At 36.7% G+C, this 26463-nt stretch overlaps 1 protein-coding gene and 1 non-coding gene across 4 annotated transcripts in view; both read left to right on the top strand.

Annotated features, from left to right (window-relative positions):
* The window catches only part of COP1 (COP1 E3 ubiquitin ligase), a 201039-nt gene that overhangs the window by 160927 nt on the left and 13649 nt on the right, over positions 1 to 26463 (top strand). The gene's annotated exons all lie outside the window — the stretch shown is intronic.
* LOC116855825 lies at positions 16969 to 17109 on the top strand. Its single transcript, XR_004380449.1, has one exon.

Raw genomic sequence — 26463 nt, 5'->3', positions numbered from 1 at the left:
AGAATAGGGAAAATTTGCCCTGTAATAGTAGCACCTAAACAAAAATGCAGTTAATGTTCTGATGTCTGTCTTTCCAGTCTTTGGCCTGCATTTCTTAATTAGTTTTGCGTTTTCGGTATACTTTGTATTTAGTTTTTTATGCTGACTACAGCTAAGCATTTCCTCTCCTTACATCATGCATTTATATTTATTATGAATTAGTTTGTTATTATTAAACATTTAGGCTGCCTCTGAGTTTTTTGTAGTTCTAAGTTCTCAGTGTTTTGGGGCCTATTGTTTTAACCCTTTTGTCTTGTAATATTATATTTATAATATAGAATCTTGTAAGCTGGGGAAAAACTGGATCAAAGGATTCATATTTTTTAGCTTTTGATATCTGTTATTGTTTTGATTTCCAAAACCAGACCAGTTTTGGAAACTATAGTTTCTCTTTACCGTTCCTGCACTGATTGTCAGGGATGGGAGGTGAAGGTAAGAGGCAGTGAGGTGAGAAGAGGGAGATAAGGTGTGTATATTTTCATGTAGCACACTCTTTAAAATCTGATTTCTAGGCATAAACATTGATTCTTTTGCTGTGACATCTTTTGGAAGATTCCTTATCCTTTCTGAGTCCACTTCCCCATTTTTGAAGTGGATTAATACGAATACTTAATACCACAAAGTGTTGTTAGGAAGCAAATGACATTATGCATATGAAACACTTATGCATGATAAGTTTTCAGTAAATGGTAGCTACTACTAGTAACAAATTAATGTGTAAAAGTTGGAGAATTAACATTTGAGCATCTATCCTGTCCTCCTATCTTGTTCAGTATTTTGTGGAAGTTCTACAGATCTATTTCAGATATATTTCTAGGTAAAAGGAACAGCATATTGCAAAAGCTTAAGAATATGAAAGAAGAATGTTTGGAGCCTGCTCGGATATAACAGGACTAGTGGGAGATGAAATGGAAAGTGGTAGATTAAGAAGAGTAATTTTTTTAAAAGGATAATTCTGGACTGTGTTAAGAACTTTGAACCTTATCTGTGCAACTATATAAAGGATTTTAAGAAAAGTGATTGACTCCAACTTTTGATTTGTGGTTTTAGTTTAATTAACAGCAACAACCAAAAAGATGTTATAGGCAAGACAAAGGAAGTGGGAATAGGGTTTTACTTTTGTCCAAGAATTTGGGAAATATATTTGAAGTTAAATTTGCAGTATCCATTGTTTTATTAGAAGGATGAAGACTCTAGGCTTATAGCAGTTAATTAGCTTTGTTGATTTAGGTAAGTCACCTAACATCTGAGTTTCATTTCCTTCTTTAATTTGAAGGAGCAGTATATCAGATTTCTATTGTCCAGTTGGCCATATATGTAAAACCACTTATATGCTTATAGTAAGACCATATTGTTTACAAGTAGGTCCTCTAGTAAGCTAAAACCTTGTTTTATCCCATATATACAAATTCATGAAAACATTGTTTGAGAAACTGCCTGGTTTGCATTATTTCTCTCTTGATTCAGCTTCTGAACTCACTTAAAATGGAATAACTGCCTCTAATTCTAGGATGTGCATTAGCTGTAAGGAAAGAACCCTTTTGTCAGTTACACATAACTTTATCTGAGAAGAGAAACTTCCTTGATGTTGAGAACATGGAGAAACGAGTTTTGTAAGGGCAGTTTTCTAAGAAAAATGGAATTTTCTTAAGCTATTTTTAGAAATCCTTATTGAACAAATTGTAACACGTTTCAAGGACTACACTTTTTTAAAGATTTTATTTATTTATTTATTTGAAAGAGAGAGAAAAGAGGGAGAAAGTGGGGGAAGGAACAGAGGGAGAAGAGAGCGAGAAATCTCTGAAGAGACTCCACACCCAGCATGGAGCCCGACACGGGGCTCAATCTCACAACCCTGAGATCATGACCTGAACTGAAATCAAAAGTTGGATGCTTAACCGACTGAGCCACCCAGGTGCCCCTCAAGGACTGTACATCTAAAATATGAATATTTTACATATAACAGTGGCAAGAAAAATAATTCACTTATTAAAAATCTCCCTAAAATTTGACCTTTTTTTGTTCCCATATTTTTTTTCTTTTTTTAAGATTTACTTATTGATTTTGAGAGAGAGAGAGAGAGAGAGAGAGAGCATGCACACAAGATTGGGAAGGCCAGAGGGAGAGAATGTCAAGCAGACTCCACTGAGTGCAGAACCCCACCCAGGTCTCAATCCCATGACATCACGACCCAAGCTAAAACCAAGGGTTGGACACCCAACCACCTGAGCCACCCGGACACCTCTTTGTTCCCATAGTCTTTACTAATTCACTCTTAATATAATGTTTCTGATACTATAATTACTACATTATGTTTTGCATTAATTTTGGCAACTTCACATTGTAAGTGTTCAGATAGACTCTTATTGTCACAGGTTAATAGAAAGTTATTGTATTTGAATTTATATTGCATCTTAATAACAGCTGCTCTCATGTTCCTCTAATGAATATACTATGAGATGGGAAAAATAATAGGCAAATGCTTTTTTCCCTTTCTGATATTGCTCTGAACTTTTGATTGTTGCAACCTAACCTGTGTGTAAAATGAAACCATCTGTATGGTAGCATTCTCATTTTTCTAACTATATAACTGTAGTCTTGGATATTTGCATTAGTTATCTCTGTTAACATCGAAATACTAACAGAAATAGGATGGATGGTAACTCTAACTTCAGACTAGTACTTAGTTGGTGTGATTATCTAGTTTTCCAGGACTGAATCCTTTTTTTTTTTTAAAGCTCCTTGTTAAATCAAATATGGTCTTGGTTAGATTAGCAATTACCATAGTTGTTTACTCTTAGTCGTCCTTTGGGGCTCTTTGATTTGTCTACAACAAAGTTCTTAATGTGGAATTCCTGGAATCTACCCCACAAGGTTTTTTAGGATGTTCTTTGACCCACTAAAAGCAGATGAAAAAGTTTGTCATGTCCATGTGCTTATTTTATTAAAGAGTTTATTGCTTTTTATTAGTTTTCTAAAGGGGATCAAAATATTAATGATTAAAAATTAGTGGTACAAAATGTCTGGCAAGTTGACTTGATAGGACGATGAATTAAATTATACTAGCAGTACCAATTACTAAAAATTATAAATGTCAATTTTCTGCTCTCACTTTGTCTTTATTATAAGAATATTAATTCTTATGTAGCTTGACAGATTTAAAGATTTATTTATTTATTTATTTTTGTGAGAGGGAAGGAGAGAGAGGAGAGAGAGAGGGAGTGGGAGTAAGAGTTGGGGGGGAGGGGCAAAGGGAGAAGCAGACTCCAAGCTAAGCAAAGAGCCTGATGCAGGACTCAATCCCAGGACCCTGAGATTATGACCTGAGCTGAAGGCAGATACTTAGCTGACTGAGCCACCAAGGCACCCTAGTCTGGCAGATTAAAAAAAAAAAAAAAATCACGGAATTAAGTGAACAGAAGTTCTTTATTTTAATCCCTTCATTTTTTTCCTCTGCTTCTTCCAGTCCAGAGTCATGTTACCTATTTATTTTAAGAGAGTGAGAAACCTTAACCAAATCATTTTGCCTCTGTTTACCTTCTCATCTTTTAAGAAAGGAAGTGACACAAGATTACTGCTTCACAGGGCTGTCGTAAAACTCAAATGAGATTTTTGGCTGTTAATAAGCATTTTAATTGACATGATATGACATTTACACAAAGTACATCTGTCATATAAAGAATAGACCAACTGTATGAAGGATTCTACGTTAACGTGTTAATGCATAGTTAAGAAAAAATTTTCACAGAACTGGAACAAATAATGCTAAAATTTGTATGGAACCACAAAAGACTGAAGCCAAAGCAGTCTTAAGGAGGATGAACAAAGCTGGAGGCATTACAATTCCAGATTTCAAGATAAAATATAAAAATGTAGTAATCAGGGGCACCGGGTGGCTCAGTGGGTTAAAGCCTCTGCCTTTGGCTCAGGTCATGATCCCGGGGTCCTGGGATTGAGACTCCCATCCGGCCCTCTGCTCAGCGGGAGCCTGCTTCCCCACCCCGCACCGCCACCCCCCCTCGTCTCTGCCTGCCTCTCTGCCTACTTGTGATCTCTGTCTGTCAAATAAATAAATAAAATTTTTTTTTAAAAATGTAGTGATCAAAACAGTGTGGAACTGGCATGAAAGTAGACACGTAGATCAATAAACAGAATAGAGGGCCAAGAAGTAAACCCACGATTATATGGCCAATTAATCTATGGCAAAGGAGGCAAAAATATACAATGGGAAAAAGATGGTCTCCTCAACAAATGGCATTGGGAAAACTGGACAGCTGCATGCAAAAGAATGAAACTAACTGACCACTTTCTTATCCCATACACAAAAATAAACTCAAAATGGATTAAACACCTACATGTGAGACCTGAAGCCATAAAAATCCTAGAAGAAAACGGAGAATAATTTCTTTACATTAGCCATAGAAACATTTTTCTATGGCAAGGGAAACATAAGCCAAAATAAACTATTGGGACTGCATCAGACTAAAAAGTTTCTGCACAGTGAAGGAAACCATTAGTTTCCTTCCTCCCATTCGGGCAACCTACTGAATGGGAGAAAGTATTTGCAAATGATTTATCTGTTAATAGCCAGAATATATAAAAAACTTCTACAACTCAACACCCCAAAAATAAATAATCTGATTTTATTTTATTTTTTAAGATTTTATTTATTTATTTGACAGACAGAGATCACAAGTAGGCAGAGAGGCAGGCAGAGAGAGATGAGGAAGCAGGTTCCCTGCTGAGCAGAGAGCTCGATGCGGGGCTTGATCCCAGGACCCTGGGATCATGACCCGAGCTGAAGGCAGAGGCTTTAACCCACTGAGCCACCCAGGCACCCCAGTAAATAATCTGATTTTAAAAGACAAGGGACCTGAATAGACATTTTTCCAAAGAAGATACAGAGATGGCCAATAGACGCATGAAGACATTCTCATCATCACTTATCATCATTGAAATGCAAATCACAACCACAGTGATATATCACTTTTCACCTGTCAGAATGGCTAGAATCAAAAAGATAACTTGTTTGTGGAGGAAAAGGAACCTTGGTATATTATTAATTGGAATGTAAATTGGTGCAGCCACTGTGGAAAACAGTATGGAAGTTTCTCAAAAAATTGAAAATAGAGCTACCATGTGATCCAGTAATTCCACTAATGTTTACCCAAAGAAAACAAAAACACTAATTCAGAAAGATGCGTACACTGCTGTGTTTCTACTGCGGCATTCTTTATAATAGCCAAGATATGGAAGGAACCCAAGAATCCATCAATAGATGAGTGGGTAAAGAAGATGTGTTGTGTGTATACACACACATACATACACACACAATGAAATACTACTCAGCCATAAAAGAGAATGAGATCTTGCCATTTGCAGCAACACAGATGGTATAATGCTAGGTGGAATAAGTCAAAAAGACAAATACCATGATTCCACTTGTGGAATTAAAGAAACAAAACAAGCAAAGAACAAAAGAGAAACAGAAAAACAGACTTTTTTTTTTTTTTAAACATATAATGTATTATTTGTTTCAGGGGTATAGGTCTGTGATGCATCAATCTTACACAATTCACAGCGCTCACCATAGCACATATCCTCCCCAGTGTCCATCAGCCCCTCCAGCAACCCTCAGTTTGTTTCCTGAGATTGAGAGTCTCACATGGTTTGTTTCCCTCTCTAGTTTCATCTTGTTTCATTTTTCCCTCCCTTCCTCTGTTTTCTCTGATTGACTTATTTTGCTTAGCATAATACCCTCTAGTTCCATCCACATCTTTGCAGAGTTTTTTGATGGCTGCATCAAAAAATGATTCCCTTGTTTACATATACCACATCTTCTTTATCCATTCATATCAACTGTTGATGATATCTAGGCTCTTTCCATAGTTTGGCAGAAAAACAGACTCTTAAATACAGAGAACAAACTGGTAGTTGTCACAGGTGAGGTGGGTAGGGAGATAGGTGAAATAGATAAAGAGGATTAAGACTATGTGATGAGCACTAAGTGATGTGTAGAATTGTTGAGTCATTATATTATACATTTGAAACTAATAGAACACTATGTTAACTATACTTCAGTTTAAAAATTCTTTTTAAAAATATCATTTTTGGGCACCTGGGTGGCTTAGTCATTTAAGTGTCTGTCTGCCACTCAGTTCATGATCTCAGGGTCCTGGGTTTGAGCCCCTCCATTGGGCTCCCTGCTCAGCAGGAAGCCTGCTTCTCCCTCTCCTACTCCCCCTGCTTGTGTTCCCTCTCTCCCTGTGTCTCTGTCAAATAAATAAAATCTTAAAAAAAAAAAATCCTCATTTTCTATTTTAACAAAATATACATGAAAAAAGAAAAAATAACTCCATTAAATTGCTAATAATCTGCATATAATCTCACAAGTAAAGAGGAAAAACAGCTCAATAAGATTACAAAAACACCTTTTTCCCAATCAAGGGGTAAGAGAAGAACCATGAGAACCATAAGAGACTATGGACTCCAGGAAACAAACTGAAGGTTTCAGGGGGAAGGGAGTGGGGGGATGGGTTAGCCCAGTGATGGGTATTAAGGAGGACACATATTGCATGGAGCAATGGGTATTAAATGCAAACAGTGAATCATGGAACACTACATCAAAAACTAATGATGTACTGTGGTGACTAATATAATGATCAAATAAATAAATAAAACAACATTATTAAACCAGATAACAAACAAAACAAAAAGACCCACCTTTTTCCCATCTAGGAATTAAATCTGTTTATTAAAAGAAGTTTCAATTGGGCTTATGTATGTCGGCCAGCTTAGTAAAGGTATGTTTTATGGTGTATGCCAAGAGTTATTAATAAGACTTTGAATAAATATAAAACATGTTTTACTTTTTTTCCCATGTTTTACTTTTAACATGAGCTTTATAGGAAGAATTGTTTAGAGTAAAATATTCCTAATTTGAAATAAAAAGACTGCATCCATAATGTGTTTACTCTTTCTAACAGTTTGTTGGTAATCAGTATGCCTGGTGGTAGGTCCTGAAAGCATTTATAGGGACTATAAAAAAGGAACGTGAAATAGAATTTTCATGTTATATGGGTAAAAAATAACAAAAAAGGATGTTGAACTATTTGATTATAAATTTTCTTATAAATTATAATTTTCTATATTTCTGTTTTTATAAATGAAAAAATTTACTGTAGTGTAAATAATTATCTTACCAATTGTTCTGCATCATCATCATCTGGGTGTTTTGATGTATTAATCCTGAAAAGAGAAAATTCTTTTTTTTTTTTTTTTTTTAAGATTTTATTTATTTATTTGATAGAGATCACAAGCAGGCAGAGAGGGAGGAGGAAGCAGGCTTCCTGCTAAGCAGAGAGCCTGATGCGGGGCACGATCCCAGGACCCTGGGATCATGCATGACCTGAGCTGAAGGAAGAGGCTTTAACCCACCGAGCCACCCAGGCACCCCAAAAAGAGAAAATTCTTAATTGGGAAACTTAGTTGTTTAGAAAATAGAGTAGCTATTCATTTTGTATGAGTAGTTACACGTGTTAACTTTCAATAAGATTCTTTTTGTTGACTTTTTAGTGTGCAAGGTTTAGTTTCCATCCTTCTCAAAATGGTAGAAAAATATAATTTCATTTTACTGTTTGTTAATTTACTACATCTTCTTTACCCATTCATCTATTGATGGATACTTGGGTTCCTTTCATACCTTGACTATTATAAAGAATGCTGCAGTAAAAACACAACAGTGTACGCATCTTTCTGAATTAATGTTTTTGTTTTCTTTGGGTAAACAGTAGTGGAATTACTGGATCAATTTTGTTTACATAATTTTTTATCTCATAGTGAAGGCTATATGTAAAAATTTTAGGGACATCTGGGTGGCTCAGTTGGCTAAGTAACTAACTGCCTTTGGCTGAGGTTATGATCCCAGAGCCCCAGAATCCAGTCCTGCATCAGGCTCCCTGCTCACAAGGAAGTCTGCCTCTCCTTCTGACCTTCTCCCCTCTAGTGCTCTCTCTCTCTCTCTCTCATATAAATAAATAACATCTTAAAAAAATTTTTTTTTCTTTAGATCTTTACCCTTTTAAAATTTGAAAGTCGTGTTTATTGTGTAGACTCTAAGTTAAGAACCAGCATAATATTATTTTGGTATCTAGTGTTTTCTTCATATATTCTAAAGTGATTCAAGTATAGTATCCCAGATGATATTAAGATGAATTTTTCTCATTTGTGTGAGTATATTTCAGTTCTGACTTGAGACCCCTAGATTTTTCTTGTCAAAGATATGTTTTGAATAGATTATTCCACCTGACAGGGAATTACAGGGGAAAGTTTTATGTTTGTTTTCTTTTTAAATATTATGGATGGCAAATTTAATTGAGTGAATTGATTATACTTTAGATTTGAAGTCCTGGAAGTAAGAGTTGTATTAATCTGTCCTGCTAGTTCTTTTTACCCACTTTATCTTTGTTCAAAATATATATATTTTATGTTCAAGTTTTATCTTGAGCAGTCATTATACTTTGTAAAATAACTGACATTTAAACTCAAATTTTTAGGGAAGTAGAAATGTTTTTTTCTCCAAACATGCATGCATATACATACATATATGTACACATTTATAAGTTTTTCAAGAACCATACAAATCCATTCATTAAAAGTAATAGTACTCACCATTGCCAAAGCACATAATGTCTTACCACTTAACTTTATTCCTCTTCCATTCTTTCTCCCTTTGAAAGTGTTTTTGAAATATTCTGGAGCATCAACATGTCAGTAAAAAAAAGTAATAGGTAATTGCTATTCACTCTAGCTTTGTTGTGAAAAATCAACAGCAGCTCTTCAGAAGGAAGTTTTAATGGTCACTAGCCTAGCATTTGAAATAAAATGTTAATGGATGAAGGGTCTATGACAATGTTTTTTTTTTTTTAATGCTTTCCTCTGCCTATTTACCACCTGTTTCTACCACTTCTGAAAAAATACATCCAAAAGGAACATGTACTTAATACTTAAACTGCTCCTTTAATTATTAATTTTCGTCCAGATCACAATATTTTAAAATTTCCCTTGATATTTTCTGTTTGGCCTTTGAGTTATTTGGAATGTGTTGTTTAATATCCAGATTTGGTTTCTAGTTTAATTTTGTTGTGGTCTAAGGAATAAATGGCTTCTACTTTTGGGGTTTAAAATTAGTTTCATGGTTTCATATATGTTTCACGTGCATTTGAGAAGAATCTGTATTCTGCTTTTGTTAGGTAGACTGTTCTATAAATGTTAATTAGGCCAACTTAATTGACATTGTTTTGCAATTTTTGTATAATCTTGCTAATTTTCTCTCTGGTTGTTCTGTCAGCTATAAAGAGTGGGAATTTTGAAATCTCCAGGTATAAATTGTTCAGTTTTCTTTCTCTTTTCAATTCTGTCAGGTTTTGATTTATATAGTTTTGTGTTGTGTTCTTTCTATAATTATTACAGCTCTGTGATGTGTATAAACTCATCATTATGAAATTTTCCTTTTTGTCTGTTGTCATATTCTGGGTCATAAGGTCTGTTTTGTCTGATATTAATACAGCAATTCTAGTTTTCTTTGAGTTACAGCTTCTTTGGTATGTCATCTTAGTGCCTTTCAGTTTGTTTATGTATGTCCGAAGGTAAGTGTAGACGGCATATAAATGTTCTTCAGTTATTCAGTCTTACAATCTCTACTTTTTGGTTGGGTGTTTAAATTATTTACTTTTAATGTAAGTATTGACTGGTTTGATTTACAGATAGTCCCAACTTCTGTGTCATGCCTGAGTCTAGTTTAATGATTGTCTCCTCAGATTGTTTTTCCCTGAATGCCTTGTGATTTTTGGTTAAAAGCCGTACATACTGTATGGGACAGTAGATACTGAAGGAAATGTTTTTTATGCTGTGAATACTTTTGGGTATGCTGTGTATGCTTTTTGTTCTGCCACACTTTCATTGTGGGAGTTGTGTTAACGTAGTCATGATTTAAGTTGTTTCAAAGTTTGTTCTTGCTATGATTACCCTCATTGGACCATATTCTAGTAATACTTGGTGTTTAGAGTCTTGGCTGCTTCGCCAGAAGAGTTTTCTCAGTGTGTTCTCTGCTCGGTTTTCGGACTGCCCTTTGCACTGCTTCCCAGAACAAATCTGTCTCTTGTAGCAATCTTTGCTGTATTCCTTGTTTATGTGTTGGGGGTGGTTATGAGAGGAGGGATGTTCTTTTAAGTTTTGAATAATCCTCATTCCAAGTCTGGTCCTGTGAACCTAGGTCTTGGGGGTGTGGAGTTCACATTTCTGCCCATCTTCCAGATGAAATGCTGGACCTAGCATATGTTCCTGCCCTTCTCCCAAAAGTAAAACATTTTATTTCCTGTTCTCCCTCAACTGCAGTTTCTCCTCAGACTATAAGCCCCTCCCCCCCTTTCCTCTACAGACTACTCCTTTTGTTCTGTATAGGGACATAGTAGGTGTGCCTCTGCATGGTTTTAGGAAATGGTTGCTGTTCCTTTCCTCCAGCCAATACCACATGAGACATTTTCTGAAGATTCTCTCCATTCTTCCCAGGTGGGGATCATGGAAGAAAAGTCTGGAAAAGCATGCTACTCTCCCACCCCCAATGTTTGTAGTCGCAGGGGCCTCACACTTCATGCTAGGCACCTTGTGGTATTTTGTTAAACAGGAACTTAAAATTCCTGCTGGTTTATCCAGCTGTTTCTGGTTCAGGTAAGCAAATTCTATAGCATTCTCTTTCCTGCAGGTACCAGTTTCTTCTGGTTTTTAGATTTTTTTCCCTAAACAGTTCTTTAACAGGTCCAAGAAATGTCATTAATTAGCAGTTGTTCAGCTTTTTTTTCTTGTTGTCTTAGGAGCATTGTTCTTTCCAGCTTTCTCCATCTCCAAGCTGTACTCTAGTTTTTAGTACTTGTATTACTTCTGTAGATAGAAGGGGTTTTTAACAATCACTTTTAATTATTTTAGACTTACTTCCTGGTATTTAAATTTGTGTATTGTCAGTATATTTCAGAACTTTATTAATAGTAATAGGTTTTTGATTTCTTATAACATTTTGGGATAATTATCTTTTGCAAAATAATGGTTTATAATGTATGTTCTTCTATAATCCACCCCTCCCTTGCCATTACCACAGATAATCATTTAGTTAAGTGACAAAAGTAATCTCGATTACAAAAGACAAATTCAGTATCTGAATTGGTAGTAGCAATGAAATCATCTAGTTGAATTTGTTTGCTAATGAAAGTCTCAAGACCTATTTAGCCAGGACAAGAATTTTTTGAAGTGTGAGGAAAATATTTATGGTATCTAGAAGTTATAATGTAACATCTTAGCCCATTGAGCATTTTAATTTGAGTCTCAAATAAGGAAAGTTTCTCTAAAGTTTGCCAGACTTTTTCAATGTGACTGACAGTTGTGAAGACACATTTAAGCCAATTTGGTATTCTACTAATGAACCAGGGGGATTTCTGTTGAAATTCAGACAGTATAGACTATTGCTATGATTTACTACAACATGGAAAGTATTGAATTAATTTTTTAAAATTTTATTAAATATGCTCCTATTCCTCAGTATTCTTTTTTTAAGATTTTATTTATTTGAGAGAGAGAGAGTACAAGCGGTGGGGGAGTAGGGAGGGACACAGGGAGAGGGAGAAACAGACTCCCTGCTGAGCAGGGAGCCCTGGCGAGGGGGCTCTATCCCAGGACCCTGAGATCTGAGTTACCCAGGCACCCCTATTCTTTGGTATTCTATAAACTTAAAATCAAATCTATTTAAGTACAAGGTTTTGACCATTAAAGAATGGACTCTTAGAAATGTAAAAGCAAGTTTGGTATGTGTCTAAGCACAATCTGATCTCATTTTCCTTTTAATCTTGAATCCATTCTCCATTTTGTCCCCTGCTACTCTGCCACTTACCCTACTAGTTCAGGCCTTCATCACCCCCGGCCATCACCTCGTAGTCCCAGGCTAATTTACCTGTGCTGTTTAAAATGCTCCCTCGTGTCTAATGGTTACAGAATAAAATCTAAGCTTTTTATGTGACATTTAACACCTACTTCTTCAGCATTATCACCTACCACTTGCGTAGGCACATTTTACACTCCAGCAACACCGAACTGTTTGAAGACCCTCAAATACCACATGGTTGTTTGTTTGTTTACCCTTGTGCCTTTGAGCTTGCTGCTCACTATGTCCAGATGCCCTTTCCTGTACTTCCGTGTGTTACATATTGTAATGTCATTAGACAGGAAGTTCTTTAAGTATAGTGCTGAGTTTTGTAGCCACAGAAGTAGTAGAGTGTTATTTGGGTAGATGACTACCATTAGATTCCTTACATTTTGCCCAATGTAGAAATGAATTATATCACATTTCTAATGGGGTATCCTTCAAACTTTTCGAATGCTTCTAGTGACCAGAAATTCCTTCTTCACAAGGAAGTCCATTATATTTTTCTGTAACTCCAAGTCTTACAAAGTTGTTCCATTAAGAATAGCTCCTACTTCTTCCCATCACCTCATAAACAATAAATATTTAAAAATGTGTGATGGTTAAGAACTCGTAACTCCATTTGCAGTGAAAGTCAACATCTGAATTTTCATTATGTTAACTTACTCTTTACCTCAGTCTTACTTGAATCCTTTGCAGGTATATAATGTCACTTGAAAATAGAGGTGAGGAGTTCAAAACTGCCTTCTGTGAAGTTGTGCTGATGTTGTGTAGTTTCCTTTGTTATGGACTAGTTTAAAATACGGAAATGGGAGGATGAGAGAAAAGAGAATAGGACATTTACTTAGTAGTACATGTAAACACACTAGTATAGGTAACAACATAGTTCTCAGTTTCCTGTTTTATTGTATTTATTTTGAATTCTCATAGATTTCCATTTGTGAAGTTAAATTGTCTACGAAATCCTGTGAGCCACTTTGTATTTCAAATTCCAGTACTGAATATAATATCTTTTTTAACTAAGTAAACTTATATAGATTATGTAAAAGTATTAAAATAAGCTTTACATATACAGTCATTTTTATTGAACTCAAAAGCCTCGTTAGGATAAAAACTCTTGTTCTGTTCATCTTGGTCTTGTCTTGACCTTGCATGGGATCAGGAAAATAGGCACTTAGTAATTTTGTTTTTTTAAATCTTTCCACTTCCCTCTCACCAACCCTTTGGCCAATAGTAGAAAAATGCAGACTTCTCCTTTCTCTGAATTCAACACTTATAGACAGTTTCCAGTGTCTATACTAGTGTTTTTTCAAAGCATGGTCTTACTGATTATCTACCTCAGAATTATTAATTTCCTGGGATTTGTATTAAAAATGCAAGTTTCTAAACCTCAGACTGACTAAGTTAATGTTTCAAAGAAGGTGAGACGCAGGAACCTCTATGGTGGTGGTTTTATTTCTTTATGGAATGCACAAATCTCTTCTTTCTTTTTATTAAATAGCCTAAAATTACATGGGAGAAACAAAGATCCCATCCCCAGCACATCCAGTGTTGATCCCACCTGTGGAAATTTGTAGAGCTCCAGTAATGTATCCATTGGGGATGGGGCAAAAAAATGTTTCCAGGAGTGACCACCACAGACCTGTTCTTCATTTCAGAGGAGTAACTAGGTATTACTGTCTCAAGCCCTTCCAAGAGCCACATTAAAATTCTAAGTCCCCGTGGAATTCGGTCACTTTGGAAGATGTTACAAAGACCAGCTCCAAGGGCAACATTGGGTAATAGGCTGTGATTTCCCTCTGATCTCCTCAATAGCACAAATAAAAGCTAGAACATTCTTGTAATGCTTGTAGTAAATCAGGATCTTAAAGCTAGAGTCAAAGATGTGTCTCCTGGGGTGCCTGGGTGGCTCAGTGGGTTAAGCCGCTGCCTTCGGCTCGGGTCATGATCTCAGGTCCCTGGGATCGAGTCCCAAGTTGGGCTCCCTGCTGAGCAGGGAGCCTGCTTCCTCCCCCCCCACCCCCCGCCTGCCTCTCCGTCTACTTGTGATCTCTCTCTGTCAAATAAATAAAATCTTAAAAAAAAAAAGGATGTGTCTCCCAAAAGGTAGCATATCCTGATGTTTAATCAGCCAAATTTGACCAAACATTTACTAATTTATTATAAAGGAATACGATTCAGGGAAAGCCAAATAGAGAAGATGCACAGAGAAAGGTGCTGCTGGTGCTGGTGGCGGCAGTGGCAGAGTATAGAGCTTTCTTGTCCTGGGCAAACCATCTTCCTGTCACTTGAATGTGTTCACCAGCCCAGAAGCTCCCGAGTCTTCATTTTTAACACACTGCTCATGGATTCATAAGTAATAAAGTACTATAAAGTATCAGTTGTTGAGCTTTTTTTCCTTCTTATATTTGCTTTATAAGTATTTGCTGAATTAACATATTTCATCTAACTAAATTTTCAAAGACTCTAAATGGCCACAAAAAGCAGTGAGGTTTGTTTAAAGATTTTACTTATTTGTTTGTTTATTTGTTTGAGAGAGAGCGTGCATCAAGTGGGGGGCAAGTAGAGAGGGAGAGGGAGAAGAAGAGCATGTCAAGCGGACTCCATGCTTAGCTCAGAGCCCTACACGGGGCTTGATCTCACAACCCTGAGATTGTGATCTGAGCCAAAATCAAGAGTCTGATGCTTGACTAACCGAGCCACCCAGATGCCCCAGTGTGAAGTCAGTTTAAATCAGTCATAGAGCTCAGTAATTTATTCTGTACAACCAAAAGAAATTTATTATGAAACACTATTCCTTTGATTTTTCTATTCAACTTTCGACATACTAACATCCTTAATTCCTTTTGGCTGTATCTTACTCCAAGTCTTGAAATTTAAAAATTTCTGTATTGCCTCTCCTCCCTCTCCCACTTACTTAAATCCTCTCACCCTTTTCCAGCTCAATCCTTACTTTTTTGTTCCTCTGTCCTTGGTTTCTGGGTTTTAACAGTTACTGATGCACCAATAGAATGCGTCTTACCAGCTGCCACTCAAGCATATTCTTCTCTAATTTTACTTCATTTCGCGTTGCCCCTGTTATCTTCCTTGCTTCTACTTTGAGAGCAAAAAATAACACCAATCGCTGTTATAATTAGTTCTACTTAGTTTTCTAGGAAACAGTTAAGATAAAATTTAAATCTCCTTAACCTAGGGAGCCTGCTTTATGTTTTTAATCAATTTTATAAGATCAGGAATATGATGACTGTGATATACTAGGACATTCATACTTCAGACAACACCTTTTTCTTTCTTTCTTCCTTTTTTTTTAAGATTTTATTTATTTATTTGACAGAGATCACAAGTAGGCAGAAAGGCAGGCAGAGAGAGAGGAGGGGAAGCAGGCTCCCTGCTGAGCAGTTAGCCCGATGCGGGGCTCGAACCCAGGACCCTGGGATCATGACCTGAGCTGAAAGCAGAGGCTTTAACCCACTGAGCCACCCAGGCGCCCCCCCCGCCGCCCCACCTTTTTTTTTTTAAGATTTGATTTATTAGAGAGAGAGAGAGAGTGCACAAGCTGCAGGTTAGGGGGAGCAGAGGGAAAGAGAGAAGGACTCCCAACTCAGCCCCAGGACCTGAACTGAAGGCAGACACTTAACCAACTGTGCCACCCAGGTGCCCACCAACTGCCTTTTAATACAAAGAAATTTAGGTTGGGGTGCCTGGCTGGTTCCACTGGTTAAATGTCCAACTCTTGGTTTTGGTTCAGATCATGATCTCAGGGTCATGAGATTGAGCCTAGCATCAGGCTCTGTGATATAAGTGTGGAGTCTGCTTATGTTTCTTTCTCCCTTTCCCTCTGCCCCTCCTTGCTGCTATCTCTTTCTAAAATAAATCTTAAAAAAATTTAGGTTATAGTATTTTATTAAGAATAATTGCCTGGGCGGCTGGGTGGCTCAGTGGGTTAAGCCTCTGCCTTTGGCTTGGGTCATGATCTCAGGGTCCTGGGATTGAGCCCCGCGTTGGGCTCTCTGCTCAGCGGGGAGCCTGCTTCCCCCTGCCTCTCTGCCTGCTTGTGATCTCTCTTTCTCTCTCTGTCAAATAAATGAATAAAATCTTAAAAAAAAAAAATTGCCACTTATTTGTTTGGTGCCTATAATATGCCAGTTCCTGTTTTGGTTAGATACTTTACTGTGTTTCATTTGAGTTTTCATAAAAATTCCGTGAAGTACCTAAAATTACCGCTGTATAATTGAAGAAATTGAGTTTCCACGAAGGTGAAGCCAGTACCGTGGCAGAACCAAAATACAGTCCAGGTCCCCGTGTCTTAAATTCATTACCGTTTCTTCTGTATTACATGATATCCTTAAAGTAGTACAGAACTCTTGAAATAGTTTTGCCAGAGTATTCTGGAGGGAATGTGCAAATAATGCCCTTAGAAATGCACAGTGCCATGACCAGAGGCCCTCTGCAGTATTGATCGGCAGTATGGAGTAATTGTTTTCTGTCAGATATGTGATTGCAAGCACATTGTTCTTAAGCTTTATTCAGGGGCGTATCCAGGGTCTGTAGGTATTGATATGTGAGGGAAGTTATGGGTGTCTAGAGATAATATTTGAGTTGTTTTGTGTCAAGGAAAACTTGATTGGAGCTGGGTAATGAGAAGGGAGGAGAATTTAGAAAGCACTGGGAATAAAGGGAAGTTGGTGGATGTGATTTTTTTGGTGTGTGTATCTCAGTCCTCCTTCCCTTGTACATGTTCTTGGCAACCTTTATTCCTAGAGTAAAGATCACTTTGGCTTTTATATGCTGCATGGTTTTTTTTTAATGGTTCTTTTTCTATTTCTTTTGGAATCCTATTTTTCTTCTGTAGTTTATTTGAATGCACTGAAGGGTATTTAAATGAGAATCTAATGCAGTTGGGAAGTTGCTATAGGAAAGACAGGATAACTGAAGGCTTCTTAATAATAAATCACACCAAAAATGGAACCTGCAGGAACCAACTGTGTGGACAAATGGAAAAATGCCTTTTGTCTACAAATTGCAGTGATCCTACATAAACATGGAGGTCTCTGTCTGGCTTAGGACAGCTGGCTAAGTCTGATCGTTCCCCTCCATACAACCTTTAAACCAGCATTCCAAGTACTGCTTTCTGGGCTGTTTTGTTTACTGTCTTGGTCAGTAAGTGTACGGAATTTTTAATAGACACCAAGTGAGGTTACTTCTGCGTCCATCTCAGTTGGGTTATAGATACTTTATGGTTTTAAGAATAGGTATTGTTTGATTAAGGAACCTACAGCCAGGAAGTGGACTGAATATAGAAATACTATTTTCTGAGAGGTCATTGACTTAACTAATCAGGGTTATCAGTAGAGGTCAATCAATATTTTAGATATGAAGAAGCTAATCAGAAGTAGCTTCCATGAAGTTTCTGGTTAGAAATTGATTCGTCATTAAGAAAGTGATATTTCCAAACACAGTTTATGTAAATTTTTAAGTCTGTAACAAATTTGAGGAGCGATCATTACCAGGAAAAAGCTAGCTACTAAGTAGTAACTTCTTAGCACTAAATTTAAAATCTTGGGTTTTTCATTGTGTGTGTTCTGTCAGCAGGGGAGGGACCTGCTATAGCATTGCTGATTCACAGCACCAGGGTGTGCTGTAAGCAAACCACAGCTGGGTTTATTTATAACTAATTGCATGGGTATCTGTCCTTGTTTGTGGCTTTGAAATTCCCATATATTTCTTATTCTGAACAATTACTGTATCAGACAATATTGAATCATAGCCTTATTTTTCTAAGCTTTTTAGAAATCATTAGTCTGCTCTTTATTTTGAGGAACCATTTTAAGATTTTGTACTACTTGTATTATTATTATTTAAAGGTTCTATTTATTTGAGAGGCAGAGAGCATAAGCAGGTGGAGTGGCAGAGGGAGAGGGAGAAGCCGATTCCCTGCTGAGCAGGGATCTGGACCTGAGTCAAACGCAGGTGCTTAACCGACTGAGCCACCCAGGTGCCTCTCATTTCTATTATTTGTGCTCTGCTTCTTTACACAAGAAATTAAAATCTAGGTCATCATCAAAATGACCTCTGAGTAAAAATCAAGAACATAAATATTATTGAGGTCTAATTCAAAAGGGAAGAGACTGCCTTATGACTGAATCTATCTCAAGGTGTGTTTACGAATAAATAGGAGAGTTGTCCTCACCATTCTTGTTATTTTCTAGGATGTTTCAGCCAAGCCCAGGAAATATAGTACTTAACTTATTTAACCTTGTGTTCTTAAATCCTTTTTAAAGCATTCATCATTTTGAATCTGCTTGCTACCAAGTTCTTCCATTTCATCTTCCATGTAGCTATGTAGTGCCCTTACCCTTTTGCTGCCAGATCATATATGCCCCTTAAACTCTCCTCCACAGTCTCCAGTAAATCTGGTGACAGCTGGTTTCTACTAAAATCAGATGTATCATATAGGAATTGAGTGATTCTCATATATTGCAGATCAGAGCTGACATAGTAATTAGAGATGGATTTATTTGAGTGTGAAGGCAAGTGTTTTGTACCAGTTCCACTAGTTATACATCCTTTGCTATTTGAGGTTTTGTGGAAGCTCAGAGTTTGATTCTCACAATGTGAATTTTAAATCCCATTGTAAGATAAAATATTTGTATCTGTAATATTCCTGTTGTACTTAAAGATTAAATGGAATTATAACCACTTTTATGGTCAAGGATATGCTAAAATCAGGGACAGTCCAATATTTAATGGTATAGCTATGTTCGTTTTTTTCTAAAACTAGGTTGATGCCTAGTTGATCAACTAGGTTGATCCTGATGTTAAATAGTTTTAATATCCATTCCTGAGAACAGTTTATGTTATGTATGCTCAAAATGTGAACACAGTTTCCTTTGGATACCAAATATAAAAATGTCTTGACAGAAAAAAAATAAGCTTGAGACAGGGAAGAGAGTTGATAATCTACTGATTTCTGGAGGAGGTAGGTTTTTGGTGGAGGTAGACCTCCTTCCAGTTCCTTCCTGTGTGTGTATATGTGTGTGTGTTTCTGTCTACTCACATTACATTTCTTTTTTTTTTTTTTTTAAGATTTTATTTATTTGTCAGAGAGAGAGGGAAAGAGAGCGAGCACAGGCAGACAGAATGGCAGGCAGAGGCAGAGAGAGAAGCAGGCTCCCCACCGAGCAAGGAGCCCGATGTGGGACTCGATCCCAGGACGCTGGGATCATGACCTGAGCTGAAGGCAGCCGCTTAACCAACTGAGCCACCCAGGCGTCCCTCACATTACATTTCTAAATTGGCACTTAGACATGATTGTTGGACTACTTTGAAGTCTTAAGTTGTTGATGTATTGTTAACCTTTCAAAATGGTAAAACATCTTAGAAGTCCTGCAAAGAAATTGTAGCTCAATCTGTACACGTGTATATGGTTATTTTCCCAGTGAGAGGAGCAGTTTATAATGAAATCATTTTTAATGAATGTGAATTTTCATGTAGAGACAGATCCAGTGGTAAAATTTAGTGGGCTGGTATTTTGTGTTTATAGTCATGATCACATTAGGCCCTTTTACCTTTAGATAAAATTTGAATTTCATATGCATTTATGTCTTCTCTCTGTTTAGTACTATCCTTTCTTAAATCTAGTCATGGGTATAGGAAATATCCAGCACCTAGAGCATCATCAGTTTGCCATTAAAAATCCTGGTCCACTTTGTCTTAGAATGATTATAAAAATATCTTCTATATGGGATGTTTCCACTATTCATTCAGAAAATCTTACTTAAAAAGCTTAAAAAGTTTGGATTTGAAAAAACACGATAAGCCACCAAATCTAGGAGTCCTTTTGATTAGCAGAGTAATTAATTTCCTCTTATTAGATAAGTTAGTTATAAGAACAGGTATTTGAACCAATAAAAAAATGAAGTATGATGTGATGAATATAATAGGTTTTATTAAAATAATTACCCATTATTTTATTCATTGTAAATTATGACTATATCATTCTTTTCATAATAGTCTTTATAGTTTGTACTTACATAGGTGCCCATTATCATCTTAAGGAAGGATACCAGTGGGGAGGAAAGAGAGAGTTTGGATTTAACTGAATGATCTTGAAAAGATTTCCTCGTGTTGAAGAAACTCCAAGCCTCCCAGATCTGAGTTGGGATTGGCAGGGAAGAGTAGAGTACTGGCACAGCCTTATATCCTAACTGTAGAACACTCTCTTCCATCTGTAGCTAGCCCCTTTTCTCCAGTGATATCACTCAGAATCATACTTCTAGGGAGATCCATCAAAGACCAAATTCTATATAGAAAGGACTCTAGGTATATGAAATTTGAGATATAATATCCATATATAATATATGAGAGCTGAGGCTTTCCCATAGATATCAAATGTTCACCTAAGACTCCTTTCTCTTTGCATTCTGATTGTGTAAATTTGGGTCGGGGCCATGTGTGTGGTTTATTAAATCAGTATTCTGCAAGCTGAGAATTGGTATATTGTATCAGTCTTCATATGTTGATTCATAGTTTTGCTATTCCATAGCTTTGTATATGGCTTTGAACAAGTTAAGTCTCTTTAAGACCATGTTTCTTTTGTAAATTGAGGATGAAAATAACATTTTCCTCAATAAAACTGCCAAGTGGAGACTTAGTGAAATAATTCATATAAAGCCTTTGTATAGTAACTGGCCTGTAGTGCTCAATGATTGGTCATGTGATAATGATAGAAGGTTGGTTTTTTGTATTTGGTTTTACTGTCTCTGTAAGATAATAAAATGAGACAGTAGTAAAATGAGAATCTTAGATTCTAAGATTTGTCTGTCTTACAAACTCAATTCAGACAAATAATTCAGCCTTAGATTCTCTATTAACAGAGAAGGCAGGGGCCAGGGTGGATTGTAACATTTCAGTTTAAAGAGCAGGACCTCTTATTGATAGATTATAGTTCTGTGCTCATTTTTTCTTAGACATATTTACATATATTTTATGAAGTCAGTGCTAAAAGAAAGGTCAGAGACAAAAAGAAACTGTCAGGCTTACAAATGGTGTTTATTTAGAAATCTTTGAGGATCTTTTTGGGACGCATGTTTGAGTATCTTTGTGTGGGCTCTCACGTGATGCCCGTGTGCAGCATAGATTTATGGCTGTGTTAAGGTAAATGAACACACTCTGGTCAAGTTGATGGGTTCTCCTGATGACTCATAGCCATACAAAAGTGAAATACATGTAACTCTGAGATCAGAAACAACATGAACTTGATAAAAGACAAGATCTTCTCTAAAGTGGCTTTTTAATAAGAGAATGATTCTGCATGTCAGGAAAGCCGCTATGGCACAATAAGATGAAGCAGCAAAATGTTAGCACTTTGAGTATGTTCCCTTTTTGTATTTAAATTACAGGGTACCGTGAGAAAGTTTGTGAAGGTTTAGGGATACTTTGAAGAAAATAAAAAGGAGTGAAGAAACTAGATAACTGACCAGTATCACTTAACAGAGCATTGATAGAAGAAAAACTGTTAAAAATTTCTATGTATTGTATTTGCATCTCAACTCAAGGGAGAGGCAGAGGATGGTCATAAAGCAACTCTAGATCATGCATGAACAGAAAGACTGAAAAGACAAATTCAATTTAAAGTGTTCTGTGGCTATAGGATGCTGAGTCAAAATCAGATTTGGCCGTATACAGAATCCATGAACTCATATATGAAGGGAAAATCCATTCTAATTTTCCAGATATATTTTATTTTATTTATTTATTTTTAAAGATTTTATTTATTTATTTGACAGAGATCACAAGTAGGCAGAGAGAGAAAGAGAGAGGAGGAAGCAGGCTCCCCGCTGAGCAGAGAGCCCGATGCAGGGATCGATCCCAGGACCCTGGGATCATGACCTGGGCCGAAGGCAGAGGCTTTAACCCACTGAGCCACCCAGGCCCCCCATCCAGATGTATTTGAAATATAATTATCACTATTCTTCCATCCCACCCCAAAATGGAAAAAAAAAAAAATGAGGCAAAAGTCCCTATTTTATGTTTATAATCTTGATATGAAAAGAGCCTAAGGTGGTATATATGGTCTTTTATTTGAAGTGACACTTTAGTCATCACTCCAAATTAGCACTCCTTTCTGGCAATGAGAAGAAAGGTATCAGTTCATTTAAAAAAGAGACAAAAGCTCTGTGGAGGGGCTATTAAGGAATTAACAGATATAATGTAGATTGTGAGTTGTTCTTGTTTGAAACCTAGTTTACCTTAAATTTTTATATACTTCTCTGTTTATGTTTAAGGAAGATACTAAATTCAGCCATCTCCTCCGTGTTCTGTGTCCTCTAGGGAGTTGTATTTGCAGATACTGTGTATTGTACATAGTGATTTACCAGTTTCATTACATGAATGTTTGTCTGAAGGATTTAAATGGACATACAGTTTTAACTTAGTGGACACCTTAAGAAGAAAATTCAGTGACTGTAGAACAAACTGTTGAAGACAGACTACTTTCATTAATTTTTACTAGCTATCTCAACTGCATCTCTTACATTTAGAAGACAAATGTGAATAGTATTTCAGTGTACTTTACATTTGCCATGTCACTAACAGTGTTCTATCACTTGAAAGGAAGACTCGGTCTTAAAAATCGTATGTCTTAGCTTTGTTTTTCTCCCAATAAAATCTTCAGAGTCCTTGTCTTCCTTAGTTTTATAACACAGACCATAAAGTTGCTTTGGGGGAGAAAATGTTTCAGAATTTTTTGAGATCCTTATTTGGCAAGATTGTGCTTTTAAACATGTAGGAGACAGGGGAGGCATGTGTCATTTATCGCTTCTTAGGGTCGTAGGGTTATGATTAAGAGTACTAATTGTCAGATTTGTATTCATATTGGCACTCAATACTAGCTATGATGCTTTGGGGAAGTTAATCACCTTTGTGTGGCTCTGTTTTCTCTTCTTTGAAATCAGAATAATAGTATCTTCCATGTAATATTGTGGAACCAAATTAGAAAATATATGGAAAGTATCGGGATAGGTGAGAAACTCAAGGCAAATGACCAGGCAATAAACAATAAATGTTGCTGTCATCATCTTCAACACTTTCTACACTAACCCATATAACTGGACAACCTGCACTTGCTTTTAATTCATTAGATTTAATCTAATACATTAATAATTTATATATATCTTACAATATATAAATATATAAATATATAAATAATTAATACATCTCTCAATATAAAAAATACATTCCTTTTTTAAAAATGATTTAATTTATTTATTTGACAGACTGAGAGAGAGAGTACAAGCAGCGGGGAGGAGTAGAGGTAGAGGTAGAAGGAGAAGCAGACTCCCCACTGAGCAGGGAGCCCAATGTAGGGCTCCATCCCAGGACCCTGAGATCATGATCTGAGCTGAAGGCAGACACTTAACTAACTGAGCTACCCAGGCACCCCATAAAATTCATTCCTAAATATATGACATATATTTAGATGGTTTACAACCCAATATAAATATTTATAAAGGGAAAGTATTGACCCTAGGTGGGGAGAAATTACTTCTAATTGGGAGAATTGTGGAAGACTTTTTATGAAGATACTGGCTCTTGTGCTGGGCTTCATAAAAACATGCAGGGTTTTAGAAGGCTTAAGACAAAGGTAAAGGACATGCCTGGACAGAAGACCATAAACCAGCATCTTTTTAGTACCAGCCAGGCATTATATACTAAGTGCCATCTTAATTCAAAGTCATCACCATAAAAAAGTATATACATACGTTTGACCTCTGTTTGCAAGTGAAGTTAAGGCTCAGAGACGTTAACTGATTTACTCAAGATACAACTAAATAAGGAGTAGTAGAGTTAGAGTTTGAATTCAGCTCTGCCTGACTCCAAAACCCACTCTCTTTTTTAGCTACACTGCCTTCAGGCTGGAGAGCAGTGTGAACAAAAATGTAGATGAGAGAAACTATAATTTAAGAAACTTCTAATAGGGTAGTCTAACTAAGAAGTGGGGTAGAAACTCTGTTGGGAAATGAGAGAGGTTCCAGATGACATAGTCTTGAATGCCATACTGAAAAAAGAAATGTGGACTTTCTTATTTAGGCATTAGTAAGTTCCTCAAGTCCACTGTCCAAGGAGATGAAATTATCATGTGATCATATTTTCATAGCAATGTGTAGAGTACATTATACTGAGAGACGATTAGAAGTAGTCCCATTAGGTGGGTTATTAAATAATCAGTACTTTTTTTCTGTATTCAGGTTCCTTTTAAAAATGTTAAAGTTAACCTCACATATTACAAACATATTTATTTAAGCATTTCAGTATATTGGGGCACCTAGGTAGCTCAGTTGGTTAAGGGTCTGATTCTGGATTTCAGCTTAGGTTATGATCTCAGGGTCGTGAAATCGAGCCCCATGTTGGGCTCTGTGCTCAGTGGGGGGTCTGCTGGAGATTGTCCCTCTCCCTCTGCCCCCATCCCCAACCCCCTACTGCTCACACTGTCTCTCAAAAAAAAATTATCATCATCAAAAAAGTGTTTCAGTATATTTGCTTATGAAAAACAGTTTTGGGGTACTTGCCTGGCTCAGTAGAGTGTAGAACTCTTGTTCTTGGGGTTGTGGGTTCAAACCCCATGTCGGGCTTGGAGCCTACTTAAAAAAAACTCAACTTTTGAAGTATGCTTGAGGATACAGAAATTGTCTCCCACCTACTGGCATACAAACTTTTTTTTTTTCCTTTTTGTAGTTTCACTTGCTTAACTCAATAGATGTGGATTTAAGAGTTTTATTAAGGCATACGATTAAAGACCATGACTAAGTGCCGTGGGGAATGTGGGAGGGGAGTGAAACATCACTAAGGGAATACAACACTATTAGGAAAAAAGTAATTCTGTCTTTTCCTTGCCATTGACTCCTTGCTATCCATAAATAAAATCCTAACTCTGGTATGAGAGAATAGTTTACATGTTTACCTCAACCTGTTATTCTAATCTAATCAGCTAATATACAAATTGACTCATAATTTGTCATCACCCCAAACACTGTTTTCCCCCCAAACTCAAAGCATTTGCATAACCATGTCCCTTTGTCTAAAAGATCTTCTGTCTTTTCTCATGAGAAATTTCAACTGTTACTTTTTCATGTTTCATTTGTGGTCTTATGTATGAAGGCTTTCCTATCTCTCCCAGATAGAGGATCACTTCCTTCTTGCTTCCTCAGTTGGCCCTGTGAACTCTGTCTTTCTCATAATAATAGAGTAGTTTTCTATTTCAAAGTCCATTTCTCTCCTACTCCATAATCTCAAGATCGGACATCATATCTTACTCATCTTCAGAACTCCAGTACCTAGCAGAATTCCTAGCACGTAATATCTGCCCTAATGCTCAATGGGTGGATAGTGATAGATGAATAAAATGGCATGAAATTAATAAACTTTATACAGAAGCCACTATCATGATACGAAAGTGCTGTGATAATGGACATTTGTTCTTTCTGTGGAAACAGTTTGGACAGAGTTAACCTTATCACCTTGGAGATTAGGGAAAGCTTTTTTCAGAAGCTCTGTAAAAGCCAAGTTCTGAAGACTGAATTAGCTCCAGGAACTTGTGTAAAGGCCCTTAATGCTACAGACTTGAACTTCAGGTGGAGTTGCTTTTGAGATCACCAAGTCATTTAATGTCAAATCCAAAAACCCATTACTAATAAACAGTCCTTTCATCTTCTCATGATTTTTGACAGTTTGGCTACCTTCTTTTTCTTAAACTCTTACCTGGAACTATAAGCAGCTTTCCCTTGGGGTGCCTGGGTGTCTCAGTCGGCTAAGCATCTGACTTTGAATTTTGGCTCTGGACGTGATCCTCAGGGTTGTGAGATTGAGACCCGGGTTGGGCTCTGCACTTAGTGTGGAGCGTGGTTAAGATTCTTTCTCTCTCCCTCTGCCCACCCCAACTCTCTCTCCAAAAAAAAAAAAAAAAAAAAAGACGCAGTGACTTTCCTCTAAAAACGCTCACTTATAAGATGCATATTTTTTGCCAGATATTTATATGTGTGTCTTAATAACAACTCTGTTAGTTCCCTTCCCTTCTCTTCGTTAGCTCTGTTAGCTCAGTTTTATTTTATAGTTGAGAAGACTGAGATTTAGAGAGGTTACATAACTTGTCCAGGATAACATAGTTTGGAAGTGTTAGACCATTGAACTTAAGTGTGACTCCAGTGACTGTTTATTCCACTTTGCCACTCTGGCTTATCTGTACAGTGTATTTTTGTCCACATGTTTTGTTAATTTGATTTTTAAGAATATGGATTGTCTTACATAGTCAGATCCATTTCATCCTGGGGGCCAGTTAATAATATGTCCAGAAATACAGAAGTGACCTCTGTGGAATTGCTTTTTCTGTAAGAGAAACCTAGAGACTTCTCTTAGGTGATCAAGGGGCTTAGAATTGAATATAAAATATGGTTTGTCAG

Source organism: Lontra canadensis, unplaced genomic scaffold (assembly GCF_010015895.1).
Source record: "Lontra canadensis isolate GAN:19392208 unplaced genomic scaffold, GSC_riverotter_1.0 scaffold106, whole genome shotgun sequence".
NCBI classification, from domain to species: domain Eukaryota; kingdom Metazoa; phylum Chordata; class Mammalia; order Carnivora; family Mustelidae; genus Lontra; species Lontra canadensis.
The sequence above is the reverse complement of the archived record's forward strand: the minus strand, read 5'-3'. Positions and strand labels throughout refer to the sequence as shown.